Below are 26,310 nucleotides of genomic sequence, written 5' to 3' on the forward strand. Positions count from 1 at the left end.
TCCTGGTGGGCAGCACCCACTGCTGAAATTTTGCCAGGGAGGTGACTGGAGCTCTAACAGTCAAAGAGGAAAAAAAGAACAAATTACTGGCTTTAGGAAAGCTGTCTCTAAGTGGTGTTCCATGCTGCTTGGTTTCCATGCTGTATACAGAGCAACTGTTTCCCCCATAGTCATTTATATAATTATAACCTTGCTTCTCCTCTCACCTTCAGAGTGGGAGGTATTGTAATTCTTGCTAATTTCAGCCAGATCTCCCACTGTTTCAGGAGGAACACTTTATGTAACACAAGTATTTCTGTGTGGCTAATGTCTTAAAAGCTACATTTGAGTTTTTCATGGATGATAGGATATTCTCCTTCCATAGCTGAAATTAAAACCAAAGATTTTCTACCGCTCTCAGTTAAAAAATTCAGCCATCACAGGCAGCATATGTGACAGGGCCTGGGCTCAGTGGGAGTTTTACTGATGACTTTGATTAAATTGAAGTTAGCCGGGTGTCAGTGCTTGAACCGGTGAATTATTAAGCAGACCTCAGTTCCAATGAAGACAGTGGGACCTGAGAGAGACATTCAAAGTGTACGCAGTGGCACAGAGCAGTTTTGTACGGACATACCCAGGCCAGTTCAGATACCAGAGAAGTGCAGCACACTGTCCTGATATTTCTGGGATAACACTCAACTAAGCTGCACTAGGTGTCCAGACTAACTCAGGTATTTCTATATACTGTGTCACATAAACTTACCCTCAGGTTCATGCAGGACACACTCAGCAAAGTCAAGTTATATGTATTTATGTTTTCACCATAGGAATGTTACATGTATTTTTTTTCTCCTGTTTTGTCCCAAGAACTAAGCATGGGTGCTGATAGTTCTCCAGTTTTACTTCTCCATTCCACTGAGGCTGTAGTTTCTTGTCCAGTTGTTCCCTTCTCCAGCAAAAATTTAAATCTGCTGTTTGTCTAAACTGCTTTGGCTGCACTTTATCAGCATTTGAATGGAGATGACATCCAGGAAATCCTTCTCTTGTGCTGCCAGTTTGCCAAGAGCTGAAACCACCTTTTTGGTATGATATCAATAAAACCTGTAATTGGAGAAAAGGTACCTAAAATGACAGTTTTATGCTTTGCGAACATAGAAAGATACGAAGAAGTAGGCAGAAAACAGTGGAGTGCACTATGAATCACTGCAGGGGTAGCAAACAAAATTCCTTAATGACAGAGTTCTCACTGACAAATTCTATTTGTTTTTGCCTCTAGAGTTGTCTGTGCTAATGACAAGCAACTCCACTTGGAGCTGATTTGCATAAGGTATTGTACAGTGCATACTGGGTATGAGTGGATGAGAGGAAGAAAGCGAGGCCACCCTGAGACCGTATCCCCATGGCAACTCCATTTAATGAATTGCTAAGAACCAGAAGAGTATTGAATAAAAAGTTCCTTCCAGTACAGCTAGTGCAGCACCAGTGTGGATGCCATCACGTGGTACTACTATGGTCAGCAGGGAAGAAAGACTTGAAGAGCTGAATCCCATTGCGGATGGGATTCGTTTGATTAAATGTAGACATCTACCTCTGAGCTAATCAACTTTAGCTCCATTTAGCAGTGGGAAGAAATATGACTCTTCACATGGTCAGATTAATTTCCCCTCAAGGAAAGTTATAAGAGGAGCATTTGGTGATTGGTTCAAATGTAACATTTATGCTACAGGCATCTAAAGTAATGTGAAATAAATACTGTTTTAGTTGCTATTGTATATTCTCCACTGTATTTCTGATCCTGTCTTGTCTTAGYATAAGAACATTTATTGTTGCTATTGATGGAAATTGGAAAATAACTACTCAAAAATTCAGAGACAAAAAGCTATCTTTTGAACAAGAACAAGCACAAAGAAGTTTTTAATTTCATTTCAGTGGAATTATCTTTTCTGCATCAGCTAAACGTGGTAAGTCTGATCTTCCTTTCCCTCACACTGCCATAAACCTAAGTTAGAGAAGTTCTACCACTGTAAAACAAATGCAGCTGAAGGTCTATGTAATGAGAATGTCTATTTTTTTGATTAATTGGCCTGTCGCTGATTCACAACCAGCTACGAATTGAGACATATTTATTTAATGGCTTAATCATTTTAATCATTAATTTTACTTTACATAGGAAATCCAATTCAACTTCCACGTTACACTTCAAACTCAGGAGTAACTGATTGCAAGATTTTCTTTAGACACTTGTCAGGTCAAATTCCCCAAGGTGTTTGTACAAGTAGCTCTGCTGAGGCAAGTGGGACTGCTGAAAATACAAGAAGCAGAACTAGGCTTGGTATGTAGTTGTATAAATGCAACTGGGTTGCCTAATGGATTGATAGGCTGTATCTAAACTGTGGGATGTAGAGCTGGCCCCTTGCCATGTCTATACTCCGCATTAGGATGAAATCCAGGAATACTCCTTTGGTCCCCATGGCACCCAGGTGTCTACCGGAAAAGAAGAAAGGGGGGAGGGAAGAAGCTGCAATATGTTCTCTGACAGGTTTCGCATGTAAATAACTGGGGTATGTGGACAGAAAGTTGCATTATCTTCTTGTTTTCAAGGTGTCATAGGAATTATGCCTTTTGTTCATGGTCATATGGTAATAATTAAGTTGTTTCCATTTGATACCTGCCCTTTTTTTCCCTCAGATAGGCCTGTATTTGTAGCACATACACAAAAAAAAAAATCACCTCAGCAACAGTGTGGGAAAAAAAGGCAAGTTTTTCATGAACCGTGAGTATTAGCTCCTCCCATTGACTTGCCCTGCTTGGTTTGGGGAAGGCATTGGAGAGGACAAGGGGAGCAACTGAAGAAAAGCTTGTACTGCTTGTGAGTTGCATGGCTAAAGAAAGCATCTCAGTATGCAGAAGACTTGGCCTCCCAGCTTCCTTAAACACTAAATTAATAAGAAAAGGTTTTGATTTTTTTTATGAGTAATATAAGCCTGTAAATTGCTGGGTAATAATTGGTTCATAATCAGCAGTATTTTTCTGTTGTACTAAATCTCTGTCAGCACAAATCAAAACAAATAAATATAAGCATAAGACAAAGATCTCCCAACCTGGAGCTCATCCAGCACCTGCAAACGGAGTTTGGCTTTTCCATAGATTTCCTCTTCTTTCAATCCATCCAGGACTTCACCTTATAAGAGAGTCTCTCCCCTAAGCACTCATATTAAAGAGGGGAAAATGAAACTAGCATTAACCCTTTATGTTTAGGGAATTACACAGTCTATTGCTGTGCAACTAGTCAGGAAACTATCAAGCTGAAATACTGTTTATGAACTCCAAAGGAACTTATTTCAGCTGCATAATGGTTAATTTACAGCCAGAGCTTAAAAGGGCAGAAAAAGATAGCAGCACAATTGGGTTTAGTGCATGATGGGGAAAAATAAATATCTCATAGAAAGGATATCTGAAATTCAGATCACATTGAGATGCAAAGAAAGCTGTGAAAAGCAGTAGGAGGGAGATTGTATTCCAATTAGATTTCTTGTGCTCCTATAAAACAGTCTTGGACTGAAAGTTAATCATATGATTTATGGATCTTAGGAGGAGTAAAACCCTATGAGCTCCTGAACAATGAGAGGCAAATGAGACATAGGAGAAGAAAAATAGAGTATTTCTGAGACTGTGCTTGTAGGGAAAAACAAAGACAATAAAGTCTCTTGGTTTAAAAATTTACCTTAAATTTTCTTCAACGCATGTTCTTGTTGCACAAACAAGTGTAGTTAGCTTTCTCAGCCTAAACAGTCAAAAGCTACTAATGGTTCCATGTGTCACAATCTTTTCAGCACCTAAAACAAAAAATTTCTACAAGGTTTCTTTGAGAGACCTTCCAAAGGTATGTTGTCATGGTAGGTTAGTTCATTTATGTAAGTGGTCATAAGCAGTCCGACATCTGATCTGGGGTCGGGTCACAAATAAAAGTGTGTCTATTCCTTAGCTGAATCGTCTTAAAAGCATTCCACGTGCGGGTTGTGTGAACGTTGCTCTCAGCCAAAGGCGAACATGGGGATTCATGTAACAGTCCTGCTCGGTGCCAGGGTTTTAGAGCACTGCCTGATCAGGGGGAGGAGGATTGTTTGGCACCAGCTGCGACCCTCTTATACACCGTTGTTTTTCCTTCAATTAATCCATCTGTAGCTTGCCCTCAGAAATATAATACCGGGGGCATTTGTGAAATGACCGACAGTATAGAAACAATATATCACAGGCGCCATTTCACTGCGCCATTCTTGAGTTTCAGCCTCCTGCCCAGGGACCTGCTGCTGGGATTGGTGGCAKCAAAACTAAGTTCAAGCAAGGCAAAGATGATGTGGGTAGACAGAAAATAGTACTTTCACAATTTTCAGCTATGCTTCCTTTAGATGATGACATACACCCACGATGRGTAAGTCATACCCATAGTTAGGCTCTTTACATAGAAGTACTTTCTTCCAAGATAGGTAAAAGACTTTTATTCATCAGATATATTTGACATTAAATTTAAACTCAAAGTCAGGCAGCATTTTGTTTACTTMATCTAAGCCTAAAGCCCCCCTCTCCAACCCACTCAATCCTGCAGATGTCAACCTGGACTTTTAATGATCTGAGTTACACTTCAGGATGAGTGTCTGGACTGACGCTCCGGCTCTCCAGCTCATACCTTGAAGTTTGTGACTTGACATCTCGGTGTCAGTTACCGGCACCCTTCACTCCTTTAGCTGGATTTTTTCCTCCATGAAGCTCTTTAGAAACTCCAAGTAGTAGGGAATGCTGTGGCTTTTCTTTTTGCCAACAAAAACCATCACTACCACCCTTTCCCTAGTTTCTGCCTTAGCTCGCACAGTGCTGAGATAAGGTCAAAATCTTGCTCCTGATTTTCAAGACATTTCCTGGTATGCATGCCAAATATCTAAAGGCTTGTMTAAGAGCTGGAAGAAGGTTTGTTGACAGTCTTCCATCTTAACCTTCAGATCCAGCGCAGCTTCCCACCTTTCAGTGGTAAAGGGCCCGGTACCTCTTTCCCAGCCAGGAACACACACTCAGACATAGATGTTGACATTTTCTTTTTCTGCTCTGTTCTCATGCAACAGAAAGCAGAACTTAGTTCTTAATTTATTATTTCTATAGTCTTAATATGAAATATTCATAGTCAAGAAGTGTCTTTAGCGACCATCTGTTCTTCATGCTGCTCCATACATGCCCTCATCCCTGACCTTAAGTAACCATCCTTTCTTCAAGGAAAGGAGGTTTAAATATTCAAGCTGGCTAAGTCTTGGATAAACTGTTAATTGGTATCACAATCTCCCACACAAAAGTGGTTTGTTCCTGCTTTAGATCTGCAGCATTTGAAACACTTACTATAGTCAATGAGGGCATGTCTCGCTTCACAGGAGATAAAATCTACTTCTTGCAAAAATGTTCATGTGTTCAGACTTGCATTTCTGAAGAACACTAAAACTTCCACCATTTGAAATGCAAAAAGCAGCTTACCCAAGAAAGCACTATTAGCACATTAGACAAATATTGTTGTATTTCTCGTAACTGTGACTACATCTCCACTGTGGTCACAGAGGGGAAAGTTTAGAAGTCTTGGTGGTGGGAAAGCTACAGTCACTCCTGTTTTGAATTCCTAAGGTTACTTAGTCATCCATTTTCTCAGATGACTGAGAACAGAAGACTTGAATCGGTGGCCCATGCACAGGCATCTGGTACTGTTTGAGGTACCCTGAGGTAGTTATGCTGCCTGGCACTCAGCYGCCGCTCCAGAAGCGCACAAGTCCTCGGTCGGATCACCAACCTTACGAAGATGCTCCCGACACCCAAACTGAATTGAACCTTGAAGGTCCTCTCTACCAAAACTGCACTACCCATCTCCTGCTCGTCAAATGGAGCGATGGGCACAGAAAGCTAAAATGTTGGTGCAATTCGTGAGCTTCCTGCTTCCAAAGCAATTGCACACCCCACCACCTAGTCATAGCAATCTGCTGAACAAGCACCTAGTGTAGACCAATAAACGAAAGGAAAYGGCGAGGTCAGCGCAGGTCGTTATTTTCACATACCTTTGAATAATGAGGGCATCACATGTCAGCCAGAGGAGAACAAAATGTCACATTCTCTGGCTAAAGGTCATCGTCGGTCATAGGTCACGGAAGGGAGGCCAGGAAATAACCTACGAGGTCAGGATGAGTGCACAAAGAAAGGGCAACAAATGTCAATGAAAGCATGCAGCTGCTCTGAGATGAAACAACTGAGGCACCCTTTTGTGCTGACACAGGCTTAAAAAATGTCTTTGCTGACATTTTTTTTTTTTTTTAGCTGGCACTTTTATAGGACATYGACATTAATGTACCCAACCCTGAATTAGCCTTTTCTAAAAGCAACAGTTTGGAAGTTAAGTGCAGCATTTTCCAAAGAATCATAAGCATGACATTTTTATTTCAGGTGATTGATGTTACAGTGGACTTCTAGCACCAAATTCAAGTTTCATTCTCAATCATCGTATCTGCGCGGTATGATAACAATCAGAAACAAACAGAAGTGGCAGTCTGCATCGCGCTAGAGTCTTWAGGATTTTTTTTTCACCTTTACTGACAGATGTGTTACTCCATGTACAATACATAGCATTATACTTATCTGTTTGTTTGTTTTAATTCATGGGTTTCCAGAAGGTTGATTTTAGGGTTGCCCCTGCAGTGATGACAATCACTTGCAGGGCAATCATGCACTAAATTATAATGAACAATTTGGGAATATGTAGAAATATATCCAAACTGAGAGACACCTGCAATCTCTGATGAGAGGGCTGCATAGCTGGCTCCTTTGCATTCTCTCCTGAATAGCAGCATGATCCCATTTTCTCTTGTCATTGRGGGTATAAACTTGGTAGTCTTACCTCATGAAATAACATGACACCAGGACAACACATGCAAAGAAAGTGCTACAACACACAAACAAGCAAGCAAGCAAAGGTTTGCACTGATAGGTAGCAACAATAGGCATTATGGYTGAGCAGCTCTGCAGTATCAAAAGTATCAAAAATGGTGTATCTCATGGTTAAATGCCACGTAGAATACCACTTGTGAAATATTTTACACATAAATTGCATTACCAAAAACAGTAGGACTATAATCTGAGGATAGGAGAATGATAAACTGGAATACACCACTCTTGCCTCTTAGTTTAAACTCTTCCAGTTGGTCATTATATGACATAAGAGTGTGAAAAAGGAACCACTCTATGCTTTAGTTCTGCTTTCTGAGAAAATATTTACATGCTTGCTTATTGCCATATGACAGTGAAATACATGGGATATATGTTATGATCTGTTTTGAAATTCTGAGTTTATAGTAACTTCAGAATTGCTCCTATTGCTGACTTGGCAGTAGTGAGGTTTTTGCAAAGATGATACCTGAATAATCAGTTTCCCAGTTTGCTTTATTTTTAAGAAATCAATTAACAATAAAACAAACAAAAAAATGCACCCAAACCTGAAGAGTCTTTTTACTCATTTACTTTTACTCATTTTCTTTTCATTAATTTTCTTTTTACTGGTCTTTGGCTGCATATTTCTAATCTGAGTCCCACCCCTTGTTTTTTTCTGATAACTTTCCCCAAACTGGCTTTTTTGTTTGCTTGTTTCTTTTAGGGTAGACTTTAGGGTTGCAGAGATGCAAGCACCTTTTCAGGTTTGCACATCGCTAATAGCCCTAGTAAAGTCCTAGGACCTACGACATCCCAGACCCAATCCTGAGGCCAATGGTTTTCTCAGTGTCTGTAGCAGGGCAGAATTTTTCTCCGTAAATGTTAATAGAAGTAGAGTACCCAAGCACTAACAGCTATGCAAATCTTTGTAACATGGCACACAGACTGTGTAATCATTTCATCAGATTAGACTTATTTACATACTGTATTTATTATAACTATGTTTTCTATTTCTTCACTCTTCCTTATTTTGGGTGTGTAATTGGCCACCTAAGAACCACACCTTTATAAGCAGAGAAAACACTTCTCAGACAGGTCTGAATGAAGTGTGCTTGCAAGAGTATTTGGTTTTAGAACACTTTTTCTCCAGCATTCCTTCAAAYAAAAGCCACTCTGATTAATGTTAGTGGAAAAGTGGCTGAAACATGTTTGAATGTGGCTGAATTAGAATTTCAGAGTTTGCACATACTCCCACAAAGCGTTTAGCCATTACTCTTTCCATCTATGTGTAAATCTACTCTCAGTAAGCTCAAAGGTTCTAGAAATTTTTTGTTCTGGGTATGTGCAAAGTAATGTCTAAGAGAAAAAGATCTCCTTTCCCATCATTGTCCTGTTTCTTTCCTACTCTATTTAAACAGATCAGTGAAACTATAAGCAAAATGAACTGGCTTAAGGATTTCAGGAGATTAATAGTCTATGCATTAGATATATTTTAATTTTTGTATTACTTAAGATCAAAATATGATAATTTTGGTTATAAATGCCTTAGAAAAACACTATATAAATCCCAGACAGCTCTCAATTCCTTTTTTAGAGAACAGGCTTTGCCAAGTCTAATTCTGTTTCAGTAGGATCAATATATAAATAAGGTTGTCTTCAGGTTGTACAAAACTGCCATCAGTATGCTGCTGTGACCCATCTAACAACGAAAGGGCACTCGCCAATTCAGTCCTATTTCAGTGTCATTACTGATATTATGGTAACTCTGGGCTACACCCAAGGAAGGTGAGTCAGAACTCTGCAATAAATATTGTAGTTCTAACGCTGAAGAGTCTTTGCCCTTACAAGTACATTATATAATACTAAATATATATAGGCAAGTGCTGAGTTAAAAAGAAGTCAGTGACTTTAACATGTCATGTCTATATGGAGGTCATTGAACTTCCTTTGAAAAGTCATTTTGTCTAATGCTGTGTGCTTTTCTCAAGATTTTTGTCCTCCTCAACCCATATAAAATGGGTATATATTCTGCCTTAAACTAAGCATGCTCATAGTGATTGAGAGATGTCTAAGGTCAGAGCTTACAAAAAATTCATAAGGAAAGCAGCAGGCATAAAAGCGAGGGCTTTTTTAGAGAGAGTTCATGAGCCTCCATATGAATTGGGCACGACATATTCATGTTACTGACTTCATTTATTTAATGCGGCTCCAAATAATTGATACCAGTACAGTGATAAAAGTACAGAGACTTCAGTGCCAGAATTGCGATAATGAAGAGCCTCCCTGCTGATTTCATTCATGGGGCTGTTAGTCTGCTGGGAAAGACCTCTGATGGAAACTGGGCTGCAGCAAATGTCACAAAATAATCAAAGGCACGGAGACCTTTACCTGAGGGGAGCTTGCTCAGGGAGCGATTCAGGGGAGGCAGGGAGAAGGAGGAGAGAGAAAATTGCATTAGCTGACAAACCAGGCACCGCTTGTAAAAAACCTGATCCAAATCGCAAGAATTCAGTTATATATAGAAACCTGCTCCATCTTTGGAACAGATTCCCAATTATGTGGCTCCAGCAGCTAGGTAACTGGCGCATCAGCAGTACGGCTTACCTTGCTGAACATAGTTCAGACTTCCCTCATCACYGTTTACCAGCTCTTTGTTCCCTCTGCCTTAGATGGTGAGCGCTCAGAAACTCAGCAGCTGTCTTTTTATTATATGCTTAGCACAATAGGCACCCTGTTTGGGCTATACAAAATAATCATGTAGGCTCAAGACAGCCATACAAGCACTGAAACACAGTTGATGTCAAGAGTCCTAGAGAGGAACTGAATATTAATACGGATCTAAAATCCTTTCGAGGCAGAAATCCCATTTGTCAACTCTGTTCATTTGTTTTACTTCATGTAAGTGTGTCAATGGTTGATTAAAATTCATAAATACGCAGCAGAGTTACTGGATAAATGTTGAGTTATTGTTTACATATCAGAGTGCACTGAAGGCAAAAGCCTAGATGTGGAAAAYTGTGTCAAGAGGAAGGGACTATGATATGAGTCATAGCCAGGACAGACTCTCCAAGCAGGCCACAATGTCCCTGTGTAAACTCTGCTAGTGGCTAATTACTTCTTATGAAAAATAAAATGAAATAAAATAAATAAAATAAAATGCCTTGTACTCCCAGCCTATATTTACCTAGCTTTACCTTTCAGCCACTGCATGTCTTCATGATTTCTTTCCTACCACATAAAAGAGGTGCTGCTAACAGAAATCTCTTCCTTATGTGGGTGATGGTGAATTATGATCAAGTCACCTTAATTCCTCTTGCTCCGCCTTCTCTTCATTACAGCTAGGTTACAAAGCTGTGTTTATGTCTTTAGTAATTCAGATTCAAAATCGAGGTCATAGCATGTTGCTTCCTTCTTGTAGCCTTGAAGTTACTGTGAAGTGTCTAAGGATAACTCTGTCCCATGTCTTCAGGTGCGCTTCCAAAGCTGCTGTGTCAGCAGCTCTGGTAAAAACTTCTGTTATGGATAACTTCTTTTAAAACAAATTGCATTCCAGATGAGCTCACAGATACCTACAACTCGTTGCAGATGGATTGTTAAGATGTGCCTGCTAGAGCAAGGTTACAGTAGTAGTGTCCAGATACACATTGTAATGTCATACACATTGCAAGGGAAGAAGGAGTAGAAAAGGCATTCTGCTAGTGCAGTTTAACTCGATATTTTAATCAGGTCCATTTGGTATGTAGCATTTTTAAAATGGACAGACAAGCAGTTGCTGAATAGTGCTGTATTCATGTTTGCAACACTGTCTGAAAATGGCATGAAAAGGACTAGCTGGTGGGATGAAAAAGATGAAACTCTTGGGAATTGGCTCAAAAGTGCCACTGTTCTTTGAGAAAAGGGTGCAGAAAAAGCTGTTTACAGCACTGTACCCAACTGATCTTAGTGTGGGACAGACGTGCAGCCTATCCTACAGCCAAGTGAGAACAAAAACATCAACACCAATAGGCAAACATGAACATCTTCTGCCAAACAAATGTTGCTACTAACGCTGTGCTGGCTGCCTTCCTGTTGACAGAGCTTTCTAATACAAAGAACAATTTGGGGAATAAAGGCACAGTGTGATGTGCATATATTGATACAGCTGTGCCCACCTCTGTTCTTTAGGAGGAAAGGAAGACATGTAGGCACTTCTCCTCACTTACTAAAGTAGGATTYGTATTACTGAGTAGAAGAGGGCCAGGGAGTCCTCTTCTAGGCTAAGCCCTAGTCTCTGGACTGGCAACACTGCTTAGCTGCTAGCTCACGTCTGGCTCTGCCTGGGATCTCTCCAGCCAGCTCTAGCCAAGAAAGACTTTGGTCGGGGTGGGAGCTCACTCCAGGGGTTTCTCCTGACAGATCTCATGCTCTCAGTTGGCCTTCCTCCACCCTACACGGTCCTCCCAAGAGGCTCTACACCCTGCTGCCTCCTGTAAGTCCCTGTGCTRTGCATGCCCCCAGGCACACAAAGCATGCTCCCAGTTTCAAGCGAAAGGAGAAAGGCRGCAAGTTGGTTGGGCTGCAGCACTCCTTAATATGCATTGAACTGGTGTCCTCATCCACAAAAACTAGTAGGCACGAGAGGCACCATATGGCGTAGGAGACAGCAGACCAAGCACGGTGTAGTGAAGGCACAGCCAGTCTGCTCTGGGGGGGATTAGCCCAAAGCAGTTTGAGTGTGAGCCAGCCACTCCACCTTTGCAACAGGTACTGCTCCCTGGCCCTTTTTYTATTTAGGTGTCTAGAAACATCCAAACTGTTTGCAGACCAAACTCCAGATCCACTGCTATCAATGGAAAGAACTATTATCTCTGTCAAATGAGTGGATCTGGAGTTAGCATGCAGCTGAGAGCAAGGATTTTTTTAAAAAAAGATGACTATAAGAGTCATGGATAGCTATAGCTATTCTTGATCCTGGTATTAGCACTGTAATATTTAGTTTAAAGTACTATTAGAGTAGGTTGAAMGTTTTCATTAAAGGTATTTTACTTAGAGAAACTATTTTGACAAACTATTTGAATAAATTACAATAAACAAATTATGTTATCTGAATAAATAACAATAATAGTAACAGTGACAATTGAAAAAAAATGAAACACCACAGCATTGCAATGCTTTGTTTTCAACATATTCTGCACAAAAAAAAAAGATTTATTTCAGAATCAAACATTACTCTTGATTTTAAAATAGAAAGTAAAAGGAAGACACCAAATGGAAACAAAGTATTTGTTTTAATTTAAAYATTTTAGGCAAACCAATTATTTTCAGAATTTAATTCTGCATAGTGTTTTTGGGTTTGTCTCCATTTAATTTAATGTAATATGAATATTTAATATGAACTTTTATATGTCAAAATTTTTCAATCCTGACATTTTTAATGGAATGGCAAATCCATTTTACAGTCGACTTTAATTTGTATGCTTTTGAATTGTCGTATCAGCTTTTGGCTTCTTGTTCATAATGTCACTTAGCGGTGGCACTCTTCATTCTTGAAAATACAACTATTACAGATACACAGTGATTTTAAGATACCAAAGGGTAGGTAAGCATCAGCGGYGTTCCCTTACAGTAACCAGCTGCAGAAATAGGATAAAGGGAGAAAGCAGTGGCTCGAAGGCTTCGCTATGGCAAAGCTCTCATCCATCTGCACCTGCCTCAGTCCTTGAGCGGGTGTCAGTCCCCAGAGTCAGCCGCCCCGAGAATCACTATCTCTATCCGGCTGGCTACCGTCAAACTAGCACCGTACAGACCTAAGAGCTCGATGTAATTTCAATCTCAAAAGTGACTAAGTCAGGACTTGGAGTGATTGCTCTGGAAAGCAGAGGTTCAGCTAAAACTAGCTGCAGTTGCCAGTAATGTATTGATTTAGTATGCCAGCTATAGCATTGATTATCTTCTGCCTGATTCAGCCCTCTGATTTCTATCTACTGGAAGTGCGGAGAAGCCTCTCTCGTGAAAAACGTTTTGTCTCTTCCCCACCCTCCCACCCCAAGAGCCTCCTGCCAGTTTCAGAAACGCTCCACTGCAGTCRGAGGCACTGCAAACAAGCAGAGTTTAATGTTTCTGAAATAAGGTTTCCAGCCAGGGCTGGGCGTATTAATAAGGTCAATTGAGGGCACACCTGCAAATGCAAGGGCATTGACTACAGGCGAGTTAACCTCTCCGGGCATGATCTAACCCATCTAATCCACTGCCCTTCCTACGCCCCTTAGTAATAAGGCAGCTGGTCTCCTAAAGGAATTTGTTTTAATTTCTTTTGCATTACGAACTTTTACCTCCTGATGTTACTATATGTTAGATTTGCTAAACATGAGYGTAGTAGTTAGATCATTTTTAAAAGCTAATTGTATTGCTTGTGCTAATGAATTATTCATAGTATAATCAGATAAATCCACTCTCCACAYTGATGTTTTATTTTGCATACTAATCTGAACATTTTGCATTTTTTCAGGTTTTGATCTACAGATGATCTTTGATATTGACCTTTTCACAAATATAGGGTTTATGTTGCCCTCAGTGTTCTGTTTTTTAAATGCAGCTAAATAGTGTGAATGATTCATTAATATACTAAGAGTCTGGCTTTGTCTAATGACTTCTTCTCTGACAAACCCTCCAGTTATTACTTATCAAGGGCCTCCAAGAGATTTTCCAAGAACCAGTTTAGATATCTCCGTAAACCCGGAGGCTAGCCACCATACCCATGTACTCAGCTTTCACACCTTAATTGACCCGATACAGTTTTTGCTTCTAATTTCACAAACGCTTTTTGCTCCAGGAGCCAGAGCAATGCATCTAGAAATCCCAGGATGGTAATAGGAAGAGAAGGACGTTACCTTGATCTAAAGAACAAAGCGCTGGCAGTTGTATAATGCTAGGGGCACACTGAACATCATGCTACTGAGGCAATGTGTGTAATCATTACTGTGTCCGAGGTCTGTTCCCTCCTTCGCCAGAAGTAGTTTATGTTTTCAAGGTTCTCCTCAGCTTCAATCAGCAATGGTTTAAAATTCAAATGGCAAAAAAAATTAGTCATTTTAACTGCTTTATTATTATTTCAAAGGTTTCAGTACTGACGAGAGGGAGTGAGCATTTAATGTTGTGTTGAGAGTGAGAGAGTGCAACAATTTTGTAGAAATTTGACAAGTAAACCAATGGTAAGATGCAGCAGCTTTGTTATTTGCAAGCCTCAGGCCCAGCAACTTTTGGTCACATCCATGAGCATTCCCACTGGAACTTCTTAATATTAGCAAGCTAATGGTTAAAAGGTACTCAGAAAAGTGTACCACAGGTTATGTGCTTCCATCATGATACCCTACCTTCCCGAAAGAAGAATATTTCTCAGCAACATGGGGTAAGATTTTTTTTTTAATAAGAAAAATTAATCTTGAGGAATAGTGAGACCATAGTCCAGCAAGGCCTTGTTGAAGCCGTGTTCAAAAGGACATTTTCTGTCAGCCTTAGAAAATTTCGTCAATGAGATGGCGAAACAGAAGGGAAGGTTTCCCTCGAGTAACCTGTGAAATCCTTACTGTGGCGTAGTTAATAGGAGGCTGTTACTAACTTCTGAGAATGAAAACATAATTCCGTACACGGTGACAGCGAATTCAGCTTTCCTTCTTATGAAAGGATAATTATCCAGGAAGGGACAAATTATTTGAGGAACGGGAAGATTTGACAGCCTTTCAACCTAATCCTTTGAGATCCAACCATTCTCCTGTTCAGCACTAAAGTTTCGCACCCCTCAGAAGCACCAGAGAAGATCGTGCAGGGGCAGAAAAACAGCACCATGCAGCTGGCTAGGTGTGCTTATCTGATACAACTTCTGCCAACATGCAGTGACTTTATGATCACGCCTGTAACCAAGGGGCTGACGGAAAATGTTAATTAATCTGAAGGAAAAAAATATTGCCAGAGGCCAGCTGCTGTCTGAACTGATAGAGTAGTTCCAGCGCTGTAATTTCCAAACTGTAGATCCAGCAAGGCTGCTCTTAACAGTATTACCCTCCAGATGCCTCAGGAGTGTTTTAACTGGGATCAGGAAAAAGTGCAATTCCAATAAAAACATTCTCAGTTAAGAGGCTGGTAAGAGTAAGGGTCGCTCAGCAATGTGGTTGCAAATTGCCTTGGGACTTAAACCTTTGCCTCAGTGATGCTCTGAACTGTATTTTACTGTGAGCAACAACCCTATGAACTTGCTTCAAGGTTTGGCATTCAGTCTTATTCATCATCCCCAGAAATAACAGGGACTACAGAAAAGACAGGGGATGTAGTGATGATAGTAATGAGGCTGCTCTTCTGTAATGTAGGCATCTGTTTTGCTGCTGCAGAAGGTGGTGTCTGAGAAGAAAAGAGGTCAGCTTGACTTTGAGGTCCCTAAGGACTATTACTGAAGAGAAACAGGTTGTCAGCGGTGTTTGCCCTGGTCGAGACTACAAATATAGTTGTTTGATTGCAAGTTTGAGTGTTGTATTTCAGCAAAGAGCAAAGMTCCAATTTCTAGATTTTGGGTAGTTAGTTCTGCCCTTTGAGGAGCTGTGTCATAAGTAGCACTAAACAATTAACTATGCTCTCTCTCTAATCACTGAAACAAACGAACCAGAGTAACTTTCCATTTAATTTTGATATTTATCTTGCTTAAACTTTCTAATCCTGTGCCTTTGCAACATCCTCATCTCTGTGCCTAAGGGTGGTAAAATTCATACTTATATCCATGTTGGAGGAGCTTATTTCCTTAACAAAATACCTGTCATATTAGTAAGCCTACAGTTATATTTACTTAGATTGTATACATTTTTACATGCAAATTTTAAAACATTTGAAAATGAATCAAAAAATGTCTTTTTCTGATAACTTATCCCCTAATCTTATATGATGAACTGTTGCCAAAGAGCTAAATATGTGGTAATTAGTCTAATATCTAATCTAATATTGCATCATTATTTTAATATGTGAGAAGAGTTGCATGTTAAATTTTCTTCTGGCATTTTAGAGGGGCTTGTTTATAGGATTTACAGGAGGAGAATGAAGGGCCATGCAATCAATGGCTTTATAGCTGAGAGAGAGTCACCACGAGGTCACTGTTCGACAGACAAATGATGAATTTTGAAGGGTGATGCTTTATTCTGTAACCTTTTGACTTTTAGAATTGCCCTTGTAACAGACGGCCGTGAGCTTCAGCAAATAAGTGGAATGTGAAAATCAGAAAACAAGGCTTATTATTTGACCTGTTTGTTAGGAAGAGCTCCTTCGGTGGGCACAGCGAGCCTAAGCAAATCCTTGAGCTGGGGTTGCTGTTCTCTAATCAGCATCAGAAAATAAAGCTCGCACCATGTCACACTCATCCTGAGGAGCAGGGTTCTCCATGGCTGTGTGAAAGGTGCACAGCTTGACCAGGAAGCGGCCCATGAGGTAATGTACAGTAAATAGAGGATGATGTTAGAGAAGAGATCTCGCTGACAGGAATAATGTGATTCAGCCACTAATGACTCAGGGTTTTAGGAAGTGTTTTGGAGTGGACTTTAGAGAGGAGAATTTACAATTCTCCTTTGAATTGCACTTGCTTATCATCAGCTCCCAGCTGAAAGCCACTCTCTTACCTTGCCAGAAAGAAAAGTGGATAATGTTTTGCTCAGAGTGATAAATATTCATACACATACGATAAAGCCCCAGATGTCAGAGAGAGCCTTTCTCTTTTGCAGAGCCTCAAGCAACCCCAAGCCACGCGAGGTGACAGCCAGCACGCCCCAGAAGTCCTGCGGGGTGCTGCACCTCTCATGTCCCTGGGACCAGAGGAGCCTCCGTTCAGAGGAAACCTCTTCCTACATGGTGGGGCGTGCTAGTGTAGAGCAAACCAGCGGCTTCATTTGACATTTGTAATCTTTGGTGAGTCACGGAGGGAAACGTTCTCAAAAGCAGCCCTTGGTTTCAGTGAGTCCATGTTTCTGCCTGCCCAAATCTGAAGATAGCTCAATTCTTTATTGTCTTTTCTAGAAACAGTGTGTGTGTGGCGGGGGGAGGAGTTTGAAGCTAACGGGGCTTCTGTCTCCCTGCTTTTGTCTCCAGTTCTCCTAGTCCCTCCACTTGTATTCCCAGTGCAGACTGGGTCCCCTCTGGCCTCTCAGCCCTGTCCTTCACACTAGTGTGATGTACACCACGGAGGCCTGGAGTAGGAAATCCTAGTGACTTCAGTCGGCATTTTTGGTGTCCAGCATTTTCAAATGCTTGGTCCTTGGAYAGCAGAAGAAAGCAGGGGAGGGGCCATGTCCTCCCTAAAGGCAGAACAGCCACAGGGAACAGCAAATTGAAATCGAACATCTCTGTTCTGCAAAGCAATTCTGAACTTCACTTTTTTTTCTGTCCCAAACTGGAAAAACACCTGCACATTTTAAACTCCCTGGAAAAAAAATATATTCTCATCCTCCAATTCCCCCCCCCCCCAAAAAAAAATAAGAAAAACAAAAGTAAATGTTTTCTAACAGTTGCTTTCCCCAGTTCTTCCTGAGCTTCCTGTAGAAGATCAAAAGCCTTTGAAGTTTAAGCAGACACCCTCCCACGCTTCTGAAAAATTAGAGAATTGAGATCTTGAAAAGCTTCTGCTACAACCTGGGCTTCTGGGTTCCCAACAATGCCTCAGGAATCCTAAAACTTAGTAAGTTGCTGGTCTGTGAYAGTTCATATAGAGGGGCTGTCCCAGTAGTCTGGACCCTAGAAAACTGCATTACTTAAAAGCCTGTAGGCAGGAAACAAAATGGTTTCCATTGGACTTCTGTCTTAGAAGAGGTTCACTTAAATTCATATATTTGTGCAAAACATGTTGATGTTGACAATTCGATGTGCTTAATGGAAAAGCAAAACAAAATAAACTTCATTTTGTCTGAAGTTTCCCAGCCAACTTTATACTTTGGCTGGCTCAGGAAGGAAAACAAATACCAATGCCTATATGTATTAGGCAGAGACTGATTTTTGAAATCTTGGTCATGATAATGATGCCTCAGTTTCCCTRTCTGTAAATTATAAATAACTCATGGTACTTCTCAATCTCATTAATATCTGAGGAGCTTTTAAAGGTCATTAGATGTGTGTAAAGTTTCTCTTCTCATGCCTGCAATGACTGATGTGTTGTTTGTGATCCTCTGTAAATCTCCAAACCTCCCTTGTCTGACTTCAGACTGTAGTTTGGCTGCTTTGATGTCTTAGGGAGATAGCTTGAACTCCCCAAAGTAGAAAATCATGTTGAAACTTATTTCTTTCATGTGGTGTCTTATGAATAGGTGCTATGGGTGTTATATGTACATGATGCTTGTACATTTACAAAGTACCCTTAACACAGTTTGTGTGGGTGAGGGAGATGTGCCTATAATCTTTGAGTCTCTTCTTTTTCTCAGCAGATTATGTTTTTCTAAGAAGGGACTGTGTCAACGGGCATTTGTGTAAGCTGGGAAGGTTAATGTTCTTTACTGAAGAGGATTTGATTCCTTCTCTCTTGTCCATAAGGGTTAAGTAGTTTCTCAGATAACCTAGATTCTGCAGGAATAGAGTGCAATTACAATCAAATTTTCCTCATTAAAAAGTAAAATTTGCTAATATTTCAGCTGTGTTGATCCAAAGATCATGCACAATTTGCTCCTAAATAGTGTTAAGCCAAAGAAAAGGAAAAACAATGTTCCTGTAATGCTTGTAGTTAGTTATCAGTTTCTCTTAAAATTCTCCGATGTGCTAGCTTCTTTGTATGTGGTGAACAAGCTCTTCCTCTCTGTCTGTCTGCATCTTCAGGTTGCAAATGCAAGAGGAGATGGATAGCTCCTTTTCCTTTTCTACAAGCTCAGCATACTCAGACCCCCTTCTGATGGAAGTCTTTGGGCAATATGATATATAAATATTTATTGCTCTACCATAGAGAAGAGTTTATTTCTCTTCCCAGGGGCATTGGCCCCATGAAACATTATGAGTTCTGAACATTTTACTGCATGGTAACTCCACTACCAGTTCCACTTCTCTTCATTATACAGCAGCCAAACATTAGCTTCCTCCTCAGGGATGCTGAAGTTTTCTCACACTATCCTAGGGCACACTTTTCAGGAGTCCCACAGATGTTTTTTGCTAACTAGTGGACACAAACATTACAGTGCCAAAAAACTAAATGACAAATATCTACACTGGACAAAAGTGAGCAAGCCATCTTAAAAATCTATTTTAATGAAGTTTGTAGCTCTGTTGTCTGAAGTTTGAAGCTCTGTTTCACTGCACGGTCAACCAGTCTCTGGAAAACATTGCCACAGATTTACAACAGAGTGTCTTTGCTTCAGAAAGCAAAGGCTGCTTTCTCACTAAAGGAGAACTTCCATTTGGCTGTTGGAGCCCTTGGGACTACCGAATGGGTCCAATTTCTTCTAGTATGAGGCAGAGATGCTACGCTCACCTTTGCAAGCTTGAGACAGTTTTACTGCAAGGAAGGCAATGAATTCCATAGTCCTTGCTGCAGACTTGCTCATCTCCTATGGCTTTAAATAAACTCAGCAGGCCACTGTTTTCTGGCATGCCTCATAAATCTGCCTATATAAGTCTCAGTACATTCTGCCATCTATTACTCATGTCCGTATTAGAGATAAAGTAATTCTCTTTGAACTCCCACTGCTGCCAAAAAGCAGCACATCATAATGCAGAACAAATACTTCTTCATGTTACATCCCCATTATTTTTGTGTTTGACCCTTGCATTATGTGGTGGGAAAAAGTTTGCAACTTCCTCTTTTGTTTTTAGGATGGCTTCTGCAAACTTTTTGAGCTGAAGCGGAAAGGGAAGAAACTGCTTTTGCAATACTTCCTGAAGGGGATAATATCTCTACAATAATGTTTTGGAGCAATTCTTACTCCTTTGTTATGTGCCCTAGAGCAAATGTGTGGCCAATTAAAATGACTTATCTTGGTGGATTCAAACAGTTGGTTTGCTTCTGCAAGCCTTAACTTAGGCTCTGCATCTTTGATAAAAACTTAACCTCTCTAACGACTTTTCAGAAACCTTCCCATGCAAGTTGTTGACTTAAAAGTTTCCTCCTTAACTTCAGATTTCTTTCACTCTTTACAGTGTGAGGACATCTCTTTTTCTCCAAGTCTGGTAGCCTTTAGTCAGTGGTTGCAGATGGACATAGGAAAAATCAGGAAGTGCCATTCAGGTACTGAAAAATTTGGTGTATTCACTGCTGGGATCCACTTTAGAGGATGAGACAAAGCTTTAGGCATTAGGGCAGYGTGTGTTTGCTAATTAGAGAGGTAGGTTAAGTTATCTTCTCACTGGAGTAATTAACACTTGCAGTGACTGCCAGACAATTTTGTAATGATTCAGGAAGAGCATCCAACTTCACAGAAAGCTGTAGTGTTCCAGTACTTCTTTGTCAGAGATGAAAGTTCACATTTTAGTTGGGAACAAGCTGCTCCAGAATGCCATTAGTGCATCAGACCATCCTTTCACATAGTGCATAGTGTGCTGTATATTAATGTTCTTGTCATAAATAAAACATTAGTTTATCTCATACATTTGATTTGCACATCTAGGTATACCCTATGCAGCATTGGATTACAGGTAGGTATGTAGACAAAGAGCWTCATAACAAAGGCAGAGAATAGATTACAACACTTAATTCTTCATAAATGAATCTTCCTGTAGCAGTTCGCTGCAGTGAAACTCACCCACTTGGCTGCCCTATAAACACTGAGTCTTCACGTAGAAATACTAATGAATAGTTTCAGGCTTATTTACAGAATCTGCTCAAAAAAAATTGTTTGCACTATTGTATTTTTTTTTTTTTTGTATTTGAACGCCAGACAACTTCCTGTTTCCTATAGTCTCGGGAATTACTCTTAGTGTCAAGTAATAGAAGTAGAGGTGGGCAAAAAGGTAGGTAGTGCATTTCTCTGATCCCCTGGCACTTAAGCCACTTGGTGTTCCTTGTTACACTCTTGCTTTCACCAGATATGAAATTTTAAGGGGAATCATTTAAAATATAGATAGCAGTTACCAAAGTATCAATTATGATTAGATGTATGCGGCAATAGCCTGCTCCTAAGCTATGTTTATACAAACAAGATTCAAAAATGCAAATACATACCGTGATTTTTATACCAAGTCAGTAGTTTTCAATWGCTTTGTATTTTTTACCTGCTTCAGTGTGGCTTAAGACTATGGGAAATCAGCCTGAACTAAATAAAGTTAACCGATTTTAAACTTAAGTGAATGTTTACAYAGATATTTGCATTGGTTCATCTGAATTGTTTAAAAGTCTTACAACTCTCTTTTCTGGTCAAAGCTTCTGTTAATCCTGTAAAATCCTACTGAAGGCTGTAGACATAACTAAGAGCAGAATTTGGCCTATAACGTTATATTGGCAAAAACACCTATTTGAGAAAAGGATTGTTACAAATAAATTCTGCTGAAACTGAAACAAGTCATCTTTTAGTAGATACTGTCCTGGAAAACATTAGCCCCTAAAGTGACGAGTAAGTAAAAACAGGATTGTAATGGAATCATAACCAATGTTGCTGAAACTTGCCAAATATATAGCATTCAATAATATAAAGTGACAGCAATCTTAAAATTCTAATGGTTTAAAACTATTCATGCTCAGAAACAGAATGAAAAGTAACAGAGCAAATTGCTATGGTTCATGCAAAAAATCCACTGGTCTGTACAGAAAGAGTATCCTGTTAAAAGAAATATTATCAAAAGCCCCCAGCTAAAAAGAAGCCAAGTGATAGCCAATATCTCTAACCAAGTTGTAAAAATAAAGCCGCTGCTTAGCTGGAAGCCAAAGAAACCTCTGTTAATGTTAATATGGAGTGCGGTACTCCATATTCCCGAACAGCTAGATTGTGTCCCTAGCGCAAAGAGAGGAGAGCACGAGGAAAAGCTGCGATAGTCGAGTCAGGCAAACGAAGTATGGATTAAAGTTTTGGCAAGTGGGCTAGAAAGAGCACAGGTCTCAGCCCGGCTAGATTCCAAAGACAGTAGTAAGACACTTTAATTACATGATGGATGTGGGCTTCAAAAGCAAGCCCAGAATCCGCCATGACCCCACGGTCACAAGCATTATCTGAAGGATAAAAGAGYGACCACAAACGGAAACCCCCGCCGGTGACACCTGAGACCTCCGCGCCACTGAACCGATCAATAGCAACTCAGTTTTGTCTGTGTTAAGTTTAACAAAATTTGAAGCTGCCCATGATTAAATATCACAGAGGCAATTATACAAAACATCAAACTTCTTTGTAGGCTCTGCAGGGACCGAGAGGATATCCGAATATCGTCCGCATACAAATGACACAGCAAACAGGACCGCTGAATAATGTTAACTAAGGGAAGTGTATAAATAGAAATCAAAATTGAAACCTTAAGAGAATCACAGCCTTCCTAAAGAACAAGTTCCCCKCAGCAAGAGTGAAATTTGTCAATATGTATAAAACAGTGAAGACAAACTAGTTCAAGCTTCCAAACAAAATTAAATAAAGGCCTGACAAACAGCCACTGGAGAGGCAACAACTAGCAAAAATGTATGGGCTGCTAAGTAATTTGAATATTTTATTCACCTTCATTAATACTTTTGGAAGCAGATAGTCCCAGTGAAATCAGCGGCTGTATTTCATTTAAAAGGAAYGGCTTAAGCTATGTAGATGTAATTAGCGATATGCTCAGCCTTTTTCTATAGACATCAACAGTACTGTTGAATTGCAATAATGCGCTAATATGAGAAAACAGTAATTAATCACTGATACYGTTTCTTGAAAGGCTCTGCTCCAACCATTTCCAACATCGCATCTACCTTTGGAATTAGAAGGCTGGGCAGAAGCGTAGTTGTCAAAGTGGGAGTAACTTTGTATTTACCTTCAAGTYAGATGGGTGCTCACCTCGACAAAGAAAATATCATAACAGGCATAAGAAGAGCAGGCAAAGCACCACAAGTGGGAGAATTTCCAGACAGACTGCAGCAATGCCCCAAAAGTCTAGGCCATTTCCAAAAAAACAAGTTCAGAATTAATAATGATTCATTACTCAGAAAGCTGACATTAATTAAAGCAAATTTAGCAGTACCCACATCACTTAGGATTGATGCTATTACAGCTAGCTGGAAAGAGCATACAAATTACTTAAAAGGGGACTTTTATCTCACCTACGTATTTTTTTTCCTAGCATGTTTGCATCTCCTGACCATTTCAGTGCAGGATCTGAGCCAAAAAGTAATCATACCTAAATATGGATAGAGGATGAAAACTTACTAAATCCCCAAAGCCTTTCTGGGAAGGAGAGTGGCAGAGTTCAACAGAAGACAATTTCAGAGACTAMGTCTTAAAATGCCCTCTGAATTAAAAAATTCAGAATACAGCTATCTAAATAGAAGAATGTCTATAAAGCTGGGGTTTTTTTTAAAGAGAGATCTAACTCATACCAAATACAGAGAAAATTAACACAGTGATAATTGTTCCCAAAAAATCAAACAGCAATTCTTGTTTTCCAGTAAATCTCTGGAGAAGAAAATAAAACCAGGGAACATATGTTTTCTCTGCCACCTTGATTTAGTAGCAAGAAGTGACCTTTGTTCTTCAGTTCAAAAGTCCAGGCCTTCTGTGAGCTTGCATAATTAGATGTCAGCTGTACGGCAATAATGTAATGAAACTCAGGTGTGGATTTACCAGAATGGCTGAGGGAAGTGCAGCCTTCTTTCCTCTCCCCTGTGTCTCCACTGTGGCCCCTTTTCTCTTCCAGTTTCTTTCTGCTGCCTGTTTTCTTCRTGCACAGCTGCCTGCTGGTGGTCTGAAGCCCAGCTCCATGTTAGCAGCAGAAACGGGGGCTGTCACTAGCAGGTCCGCACTGGGATGGTCTGGTCACCCTGGGCAGCCCTGCTGTGAGTCAGGGCTGGGAGGCAAAGGGGCTCGAGCTGAGGAGGAGGGATCCCGGGCTTAGCTCTCCAGTTCCGATCTGCTGCCTCTGTCCTTGAAGCGTTGCTATAAATTCCTGACATCTACAACATTCAGGACTAAGATTAGATGGCGAATGGGCTCAAACATGGTGAGCTCAGCGGGACTCAAGACTCCTTCCTAGCTCCAGGCATGCCCCCAGCCACGTTCCAAGTATTGTGGTGAAACGCTGGTGTTCGCTCTCCATCTCTGTCCCCATGGCCTGTTTTCCACCAGAGGGGAACTCAGGCACRCAGGCCGTGAGGGTGCTTAGCTTGCCCTGGTCAGGTCCCAGAGGCAGGCGRTTGGGGCTAGCTGATGTGCTACAGTCTAGAAATAGCTGAACCATCAGGATCTCTGGGGAGGTTCTGTCGTAGCAGGCTAAAACTTCAATGTGAGCTCCCACTTGAATACCATAAAAAGCAAGATAAGGAAYCTGTAACTCTCTTGACAAAAAATTGAGTTTTGCACACAAAGTAGAACAGCTTTGACAGTAAAGATTGAGAGAAACCCACTCTGCATCCTGCTAGTTAGAAGCTCCCGTACAGGAGAAGGAGATCCTAGTCCTAGCACCTGCTTAGAAAAGAATCTAAACCTGAATCTGGTCCACGGAACAGCCTAACTGTATGTGTATATATTTAGGAATATATTCTTACTATAAATCTGTAACTAGTTACAAGGACCACCACTACTTCCTCTAACTTTTTACAGAACTATCCCTTTCTTTTCCAAATAGAATCTTTTTTGTAACAATACCAGAAATGCAAATATATATTTGATTGAGCAAAAAAGAAAGTTATAACTTGACAGGATACTAGTGRCATTAGATGTAAAAAAACCTTAAGAGTGAAAATGACCATCAAGTAAACAAAAATTCTTTAAAGTCCAGACACCTCTGAGCATAAGCATCAAAAAGGAAAGACCTTTAYCTGTCCACTTTGAACCCATGACCTTGGCATTATTAGCACCACGCTCTAACCAGCTGAGCTTTGGCATGGATTTTCCCCCCCTTTGATTTTCTTAACTCCTTAAAAAAGTGAATTCCTTCTTTAAGTCCCTAGCTGGCTGTGTCATATATAAAAATAGCTCTTAACTCTTTCCTGAAAACTTTGCCAGGTCCCCAACTCTTGTATAATGCCACAGGCTTTCTACAAGGCAGAGCATGCAGAGTTTAGCATTTCACATTCTCTCYTTCCCCTCAATGTCTTTTCTGCTCATGCTTCTCCAGAGGGCCATATTACAAGGATAGTAGACCCACAATGGTCTCAGACCATAGACTTTCACTAGTCATACCTGATGTTGCCCTGCTTTATGGTTAAATATTATTTATATCAGGAGTAGGACCTGTAAATACTGGTATTCATACAACACTTCTGAATTTTTTGCACTCAACTTTAATRTCTCTAATTTTGGAATTTCCAGACAATTAGGCTTCAGAAAGCTCATAATTAAGCTGCTATGTTTGGTAAATCTGGGAGAAATGGAYTCTGCCTCTTTTCAGTAAATTTAAGGTTAAAGTTTAAATTTTTATATTCTAGCCATATGAATAGTCTACATATACATCTTTGATCCTGTGGTCAGGATTGGTGGTTTATTATTCTTTAGTGGGAGCAGCTGACTTGCAAGAGTTCTTATTTCTATTTTTTCGAGGCTTTCATAGTTATGGGAACAAATCCATATCAGATATTCCTAAAAAGGTGCTGCATTGCTTATAGAAAAGAGGTATAAATGTGAGCGCTGTCAGATCAATGGTTTGAGCCACGGCAGCCCAGCTGTACCCCCAACCTTCTGCCTTAATTTATTGTTCTTATAGCAAAGGATGCAGAAACAAATATTTGGAAGTTCTCCATCAGTATGAGTTCACAGCCCAACATATAGGAGGCAAGCAGCACTGAGCGCCGGCAGCTCAACTACAGCTATGGTTCCACTAACCCATAAACTCAGTTTTAGGGTGCCTACTACCATACCAAAAATACAATGAAAGAAAGCACTTGTCTGGTACGAACTCACTGGCAGGCCAGATGTGCTCAGAGGACATTGACACACTAACTTGCTTCTTCAGTACTCTCACAACAAACTCACCAGCCTTTTCAGCCTTCCATCCTTACCCCCTTTTCATCCAAAGCTGTTGCTTTCCTTTCAGTGCAGGCTCAGGGCCCTGTGGCATCTTTTTCTTTTTGGACCTTGGCACTGGACTTTGCTGTTATCTCCATATGCGGGGATTATAGCAGATGCCATTGCTGTCTAGCCAGAACCAAGCCCCAGGCCAGAAAGAGCCATATCAGACATCTATACACATCAGTTCTGCAGGGAAAAGCTTAACACTTGCCTTCATTGCCTTGGAGAAGTTCTCACAAATGCCAGCTGCTTACTGTGCTCTAACTATTAGTTGGTCAGTGCCTCC

At 40.4% G+C, this 26,310-nt stretch overlaps 1 long non-coding RNA gene across 2 annotated transcripts; it reads right to left on the bottom strand.

Moving 5' to 3' along the window:
• Positions 1-760: 760 nt before the first annotated feature.
• On the bottom strand, positions 761-26,310 carry LOC146587857 (uncharacterized). Of its 2 annotated transcripts, none has more exons than XR_014897572.1 (3): positions 26,236-26,310; positions 6,066-6,175; positions 761-1,080 (listed from the first exon to the last, which is right to left on the bottom strand). It is a non-coding gene; the product is annotated as an uncharacterized LOC146587857 (long non-coding RNA). The 2 variants fall into 2 exon arrangements; XR_014897574.1 differs by lacking the exon at positions 761-1,080 and adding an exon at positions 2,173-2,281.

Source organism: Rhea americana, unplaced genomic scaffold (genome assembly GCF_003343005.1).
Source record: "Rhea americana isolate MKP2758 unplaced genomic scaffold, rheAme1 scaffold_56, whole genome shotgun sequence".
NCBI classification, from domain to species: Eukaryota; Metazoa; Chordata; class Aves; order Rheiformes; family Rheidae; genus Rhea; species Rhea americana.